This window comes from Balaenoptera borealis, assembly GCF_965194805.1.
Source record: "Balaenoptera borealis genome assembly, chromosome: 5".
In the NCBI taxonomy this organism is placed as follows: Eukaryota; Metazoa; Chordata; class Mammalia; order Artiodactyla; family Balaenopteridae; genus Balaenoptera; species Balaenoptera borealis.
The window spans coordinates 20,678,275-20,685,838 of record NC_138862.1 but is presented as its reverse complement, the minus strand read 5'-3'; positions in this window follow the sequence as shown (position 1 = coordinate 20,685,838).

Below are 7,564 nucleotides of genomic sequence, written 5' to 3'. Positions count from 1 at the left end.
ATCTACAGTTACCAGAAAGAACCCCACCAACTTCCAATATCGTCTTTTGCCACTTATTTGTAGAAATGTGAAGGCAGGAAGTTACTTAGCTATTTCCTTAATGGAGAATAAAATGTTAACTTTACATATTCACCAGGGAGCAATCTTATTTAAATTTTATTTCAAACCAAAGAAAAAGTTATCACCACAATAAGTAGAATAATAATAGCAGTGAATAAAGAATGTTTGCTAATGTTTATTAATTATATGGCACTTTGCTTAGACTTTACTGGCAGCAACTTAGCGAACTAACATCAAGAATTTAAAATCATTTTATATGTTATGTAACTGAAACTTAGACAAATTAAAGACTTGCCTAAGATCATTCAAGTTGCATGTGGCATTGAAGAGTTTTGTAGATTCCTGACCCCAAGAGCACAATAACTAGTGTGTAGTGGGACTTCACCACAACTACCAGTATTGAAACCTAATAGGATAGAACTCACATTTGCCCTTTGAAATGTGAATATTCTGCAAGAAAGTTTCAACATTGAAACACATGTGGCTTTAGAAGAACTTTAGATACTGCTTGTGTAGAAAAGCTATACAGCCTTTTAGATTTAGTTGGAAAATGTATGCAATGAACACAAAATCAAAATAATTGTCTTCCCCATGAGAGTAAATATACTGTTAAATATGTCTTTGTGTCTGGGGTATTTTTTACCACATTAGAGAGAGAGTACCCCATCAATAATACATTGGGCTTTTTTAAAGGAAGTAGAAAACTTGTTAATTCCAAAGGGGCAAGTAGACAATAAATGAGTAGTGAAACTATGAAGTACAGTCAACACTAACAAAGTTAGAAGCCTGCAGCTGTTTCCAAAATTGAGTAATTGCAGAGAATAAATGGTACTAGATACTGTTCACTTTGATTTTTTCCTTTTCTTTTCTTGTTTTCTTTTTCATTGTTTTTTTAAATTCCCCTAAGCATCAGAAAAAGGAAGAACGACAGGCTGAATCCTAAGGTGATCTTGACTTTTTGAATAGAGCACCTGTTGATTTTTGAGCTTGTCCATTTGAGTGAGTGATTGATTATTCTACTCAGGGTCAAGGAGAGACAACACTGCTGTGCTGGCTGACAGCAGCCATGGGTCTATAGCTGGATTTGTTCACATTGAGTTGAGTTCCTAGTCTCAGCCTAAAATAGGCATGACATTTCTAACAGATTTTTTGATTTTTTTGAATAAATTGATATTCATGATCTCTATTAAAATGAGCACAGGATGTGTTGCTTTGTTGTTCATTGCAAATATATGTAAAGTGATTCATTATTAAAACCTTAATGAAGAAGATTACCTATTTTTCCTTTAAAAATTTGAACAGCTTTATTGAGGTATAATTGATATGTTAAAAACTGCACATTTAATATTCACAATTTGAAGAGTTTAGACATATATATACGCCAGTAAAACCATTACTACAAAGTGATAGCCAGAGCTAACACCTCTAAAAGTTTCCTTGTGACCCTTTGATTGATTGTAGTGGTAAGAGTACAACATGAGATGTATCCTCTTAAATTTGTAAGCGCACAATACAGTACTGTTACTACAGGCACTACGTTGTTCAGCTGATCTCTAGAACTTATTCATCCTGCATTACAGAAATATTTTACCCATTAAACAACATGTCCTCATATCCCCCATTTTTCCAGGCTCTGGCAACAACCATTCCACGTTCCACTTTTAGGATTTTATTTTAGATCCCTCATCTAATTGGAAATAGTAGTGTTTGTTCTTCTGTGACTGGCTTATTTCACTTAGGGTAATGTCCTCCAGGTTCATCCATGTTGTCATGTATCACAGGAATTTTTTCTTTTTATTTTTAGACTGAATAATATTCCCCTGTATGTATAACCACCTTTTAAAAATCCATTTATCTGTTGATGGACATCTGGATTGTTTTCACGTATTGGCTATTGTAAATAATGCTGCAGTGAACGTGGGAGTGCAGATACCTCTTCAAGATCCTGACTTTAATTCTTTTGAATAAATACGCTGAAGTTGGTTGATTGCTTTTTAATTTTTAATCATTACAACACTATCTTTGGAGTACTTGATGGAACAGGCAATGCTTATAGGGAAATAAATTTTACAAACTTCAGAAGAATCTGAATTGGCAGGTTTAGCCCCAAAGCTGATCTTTTTCTATTTGTTGTCATCTACGAGCCATCCTACTTTAAATATAGTAGATAGTTTGTTCCACATGTTTGTTTTGGACAAGTATTCACTTCCTGTGTTTAAAGAATCTGTGAAATACTAAATTTCAAAAATTGTTGCATTTGTATCTTAGAACATTTGTCTAATTGTCTTCTTGGCTTGACCCCTGAGGCAAAGCAGAGTCTAAGTATAAAACATATAAATAAATATGCATATATATTTATATTGTAAATAGTATATATTAAATATAAATATATAATAACTACATAATATAGTATAAACATAATATATTGTATAAATATTAAATATAAATAGTACATAATATATATTTTATTATATATAGTAAAAAGCATATTTATATTACATATACATAACATACATATTTACATTATATATTACATAAATATATAAATATAAATCACATGCAATTAATAATTCATATTAATTAGATGATCTTTTTGTTGCTCACTGAATTAATGAAAATGGATTATTTCACAGAAGTAATACGAATTTAAATTAAAGGAAGATTGGAAAAATGAACAATTTAATCATTTAAATTGGATCTTCCCCATGGATTTTTTTTTTTTAAATGGGTAGCAGTTTCTCACACCTGCCCCTAGTCAGATCACTTCCAACTCAGATGATTGAACTGAAAAAACAAGACTTAACTCCGCAGGAGCAAGTAATGTCTCTCCTCTGTTCATTCCCGCATCCTTGGCTCACATACAGGGCCTATTACAGGACAGGTGCTCATTGCAAATTTGTTGGCTGGATTGAATGAATTAGGTTTCTTGTATGCTTTAGTTTCTTATCAAGGGTATTTTTGGTTTTTTGTCTGAGGTGAAGTAGTTGAATCCTCAGGTAGATAGTGCTTAAAGATAAGTTGGAAGTGGAAATGTGCCCAATAAAAATGAGCAACTGAGCTGAAAATAAAGTTATTTTTTATCCGGGCACTTCTGTGAGTTTTTGAAAGCACTTGCAAGGCTTTTGGTGAAAATATACATAAAGAGGTAACAGAAAGGAACCTAAGTTGGACAGTATTTTTAAGGCATTTGAAAAATCAGTTTGCAATGAATTCTGAAGTCACAATACATATATAGACTCCGTTAGAGTGAATTGAAAGTTCCAATTTTGACTTTCCAAGTTTGATCTAGTCATTCTATAAAGCCGGCACAGCATTTTGAAGAAAGTGTTTCACCAATTAACTTTAAGCAATCTGTGCAATTTTTATTAATATGTCCAACAAGGCTACAAAAATCCTATCACTAATGAGATCAAAGTGTGCTTCAAACTTGATGCAAGACTGCTGTCTTCAAACACAGGAGAACGCTACCTCACACTGCAAATCAACTCACTGACTGGTTCTTTATAAATGTAAGAGAGCAAGGTAGGGAATTAGGAAAAGAACAGGGTGAAATTTGGGTAAAAAATTCAGTTTCTTTCTCTAAATTATTAGCTATATAAACAAGAAAATATCTACTCTATGTTCATGTCCTACTAATAGATTTCCTAAACACCATATTCATTTCTATTTCATGATAGAATAATATATTGAAAAAACTCTGTTAATGGGAAACCGGGTTTACATCTCAGATTTAGCATGACAGAAACCTGTCAGCAGATAGAAGGGATATCTAGGAAAAGATACAGGTTGTCTAAAAAACATCAGGCCTGCTTGTAAGCTGATTCACACTTTAACTCCCTCCATTCACTTTCTTCCCCAACTGGGTTTCATATTTGGTTCAAACATAATGAGACATTCTATATCATCTAGGACTGCACTAGCATATTCTTTCAATTAAAGTTAAATTATAGTTGCATACCTGGCCTTTAGAGTTTCTCTTTCAAAGTCCTTTGCCTATTCCATGAGGAATTTTTATCCACGAGTAACATTATTTTCAATATATTTTCAATAATTTACTCTTTAATGTTGTGGAAATAAAAGTAATGATGTTGAACCCAGGCTTAATTTAATGCTTGCTGTACTGACTGCTACCAATAATCAAATGAAGTGTTTAACCTTCTAGAATGTTCTCTGAATTTTCTATTAATGGTGACTATTTCATGAACTAGTAAATCAGAAAGCTCTTACATTAAAGAGACGTGGAAAATGAAAATCTCCCTTAATATTTAATTTTGAATTAATTATAGGAAAACTGATCATTAGCACAAATTAACTTATTTGAAGTGACTTATTTAATTGGGAATAGAGTTGTCCTTTGCTATCCCCTGGGGACTGGTTCCAGGACCCTCCTCAGATACCAAAATTTTAGGATGCTCAAGTCCCATAGTTGGCCCTCGCAACCCACGGTTCCACATCTGTGAATTCAACCAACTGCGGATCATGTAGTGCTGTAGTATTTAAAAAAAAAAAAAAAAACAAGTGTAAGTGAACCCGTGTAGTTCAAACTTATGTTATTCAAAGATCAACTGCACTTAAATAGACATTAAATACATGTAGCAAACATTATGTGATTTCAAATAAAATGCTCCTGAATTGATTCAACTTGTAAGCAGTAGGCACCAATTATGTGTCAATCATGGTGCCCGGGACTAGAACACAATGAAGAATGAGAGATTTGAGTTTTACATGTAAAAACTAGCACTCTAAGGGGTTCCCTTCCATTTTCTTGTTGATTTGCCTCTATAAAATAATGAAACACTTTAAAAGCTAACTAAAAAATATGTGGATTAATATTGAAGCTGTTTTCAGAAATATTATTAAATTTCAACTAAGTACTAAATCCCAATACTGTTTTGTTACTCTTCTTATCACCATTATTATTTTAAAAAAGAAGTAAAATGTACAAATAACACTAGTAATAAATAATCATTAGTAGCTACTGCAATATTCACAATTCTTTGTTTTATGATATTTAAAAAAAAAAGTAGGCCTGATGTATAACTCTGGGTAAGATGTTAGTTTCAGGTATACAGCACAGTGATTCAGTTATACATATATATATATATTTTTCAGATTCTTTTCCCTTATAGGTTATTACAGAATATTGAGTAGAGTTCCCTCTGCTATACAGTAGGTCCTTGTTGTTTATCTATTTTATATACAGTAGTGTGTATATGTTAATCTTAACTTCTTAATGTATCCTTCCCCCCACTTTCCCCTTTGGTAACCATAAGTTTGTTTTCAATGTCTGTGAGTCTCTTTCTGTTTTGTAAATAAGTTCATTTGTATCTTTTTTTTTTTTTTTTTTAATTCCACAAATAAGCTATATCATGTGATATTTGTATTTCTCTGTCTGGCTTACTTCACTTAGCATGATAATCTCTGGGTCCATCCATGTTGCTGCAAACGGCATTACTTCATTCTTTTTTATGTCTGAGTAATATTCCATTGTATATATATACCACATCTTTATCCATTCATCTGTCAATGTAGTTTTTATGGGAAGGAATTGCAGACTCTCAGAATCTCCAATGGTAAAATGGAATTTCTTTCTCAGAGTAAAGAGGAATTCTTCAGCAATTATCTCAGTAATGTAAGCAAAAATCTACCTATCATTGTAGGTAGTCAGGGGACTAAATTAGAAAGACGATTATTATTATTATTATTAATTATTATTTTTAGAAACTGTTTATTTTCTGTCAACCTATTTCCATTTTAAGAGTTTGTGGAAGGACAGTTTAAGACCACTCAGTGGTTGTTCCTACCCACTCAGTGGCCTCAGCAGTGGGAGCTGCAGACCAGTCTTCAGTGGCAGGCTGAGCACTCCAGTCTTCAGGGGGGAACTGCAGAATAGGCACAGAGGGCATCTGCACACCTTCAGACCAGTCCACCACCTCAGGCTGAGGAGCAGTGAACTCCGGAGCTGGAGCAGTCCATTCACCCTGAAATTCCTCCTTGGTCACAGCCTTCTCAGCTGCTGCCTACTCTTCCTTTTCAATCTCTTCAGGATCTCTGTAGAAGTAGAGATCAGGTATGATCTCCCATGGGTGTTCATGGGAGATGGTGCCACATATGCGCAGAACTTCCCGGGCAAGCATCCACAACATCAGACCCACTGAGTGAGCTCCCGCGTTGTTGCATGGGATTGCAGCAGCAAACTTCAGCACGGCTTGCTGGCCAGTATTCCTGGAGGATAAGACACTGACATCAGCTGGGTTTTCAATGGCACGAGCTGCCAACAGAAGCTTCTCCTAGGTTTTCTTCAGATTTATGATGTAGATGCCATCACTTTTCCTTTTGTAGATGTACTGTTCCATTTGGAAGTCAAGGTTGGTGCCACCTAAGTGGGTTCCTGCTGCAAGGAATTTGAGGACATCCTCCTCCTTCATTTGCAGGACACCAAGGGCTCTGGACATTATGAAAGTTTCCCTTTAAGTTATGATGGGAATCCAGAACAATGCCATATGGACCCCTGTCTGGCTGGCCCAGAAAAGAAAGACAAAATTTTCAATGACATCTAACAGATCATTTTCCACCTTGTGATCCTGTATGTCTTTTACATTTTTATGAAAAGCAAGACATAATTTTAATTCTCAAAGTTTCAATAGATCAATTGTATTTCCGGAGTATTATTTAGGGACAAAATCACACAACATCTATGTGATGACTGGAGATTGGGGGATAATACTGAGCTGAGTGTTTGTGGAGTTTTCAGGAAAAGGAATGCCCAGGATATATTTAAGATTCAAGATTAAGATTTGATACCCACTTCAAAGAAGGAGATTATAACAAGTTAGTAAATATCAGGCTAATCACCATTTCACTTTAACTTAACAAATACTAAATTTGATCTCCAAACATAGCTGATCAGGTATTCCTTTGGGGGAGAGGAAATGGTATGACTGATCTGGGTCCTGTGCTTGGGAAGGTGGGCCAAAGGATCTACACTTTAGTTTTCTGAACATCATTAAAGTGTAATTTCACAGTATCTATCTAACTATATTGAAAGGTTCCAGAACCCTCTCTTTCAAGAGCATTTATCTTGAGCAACCTACACTAGTTGATTTGTTCAGTTGCCAGTTCTCTCCTAGGGATGGCCCACATGCTATGTATTGCAGATAAATCAATATAGAATGGATCCTCTTTTCTCAGGGAATTTACCATCAAATTGGGGTACTAAAGATATAAGAAAATAAATAAAATTTTTGAAGGATACAATATATATCTGTAAAGAGTGCTGTTGCATAACACAGAGGAAGAATAAATAAGTACTAATGAGGAATGATTTCTTGGAAGAGAGGGTGTCTGAAAGGGGAATAAGCATTCATACAGATAGACTATGAATAACATGTTATTTAAGCACCAAAGCCTTTTAGTTCTTAGTCTTCAAATAATCTTATTCCTCAATTTTGCTATTCAAATAATTGAAGCCAAAGCGTTGCCTTGTCCCATTACTGATTATTTT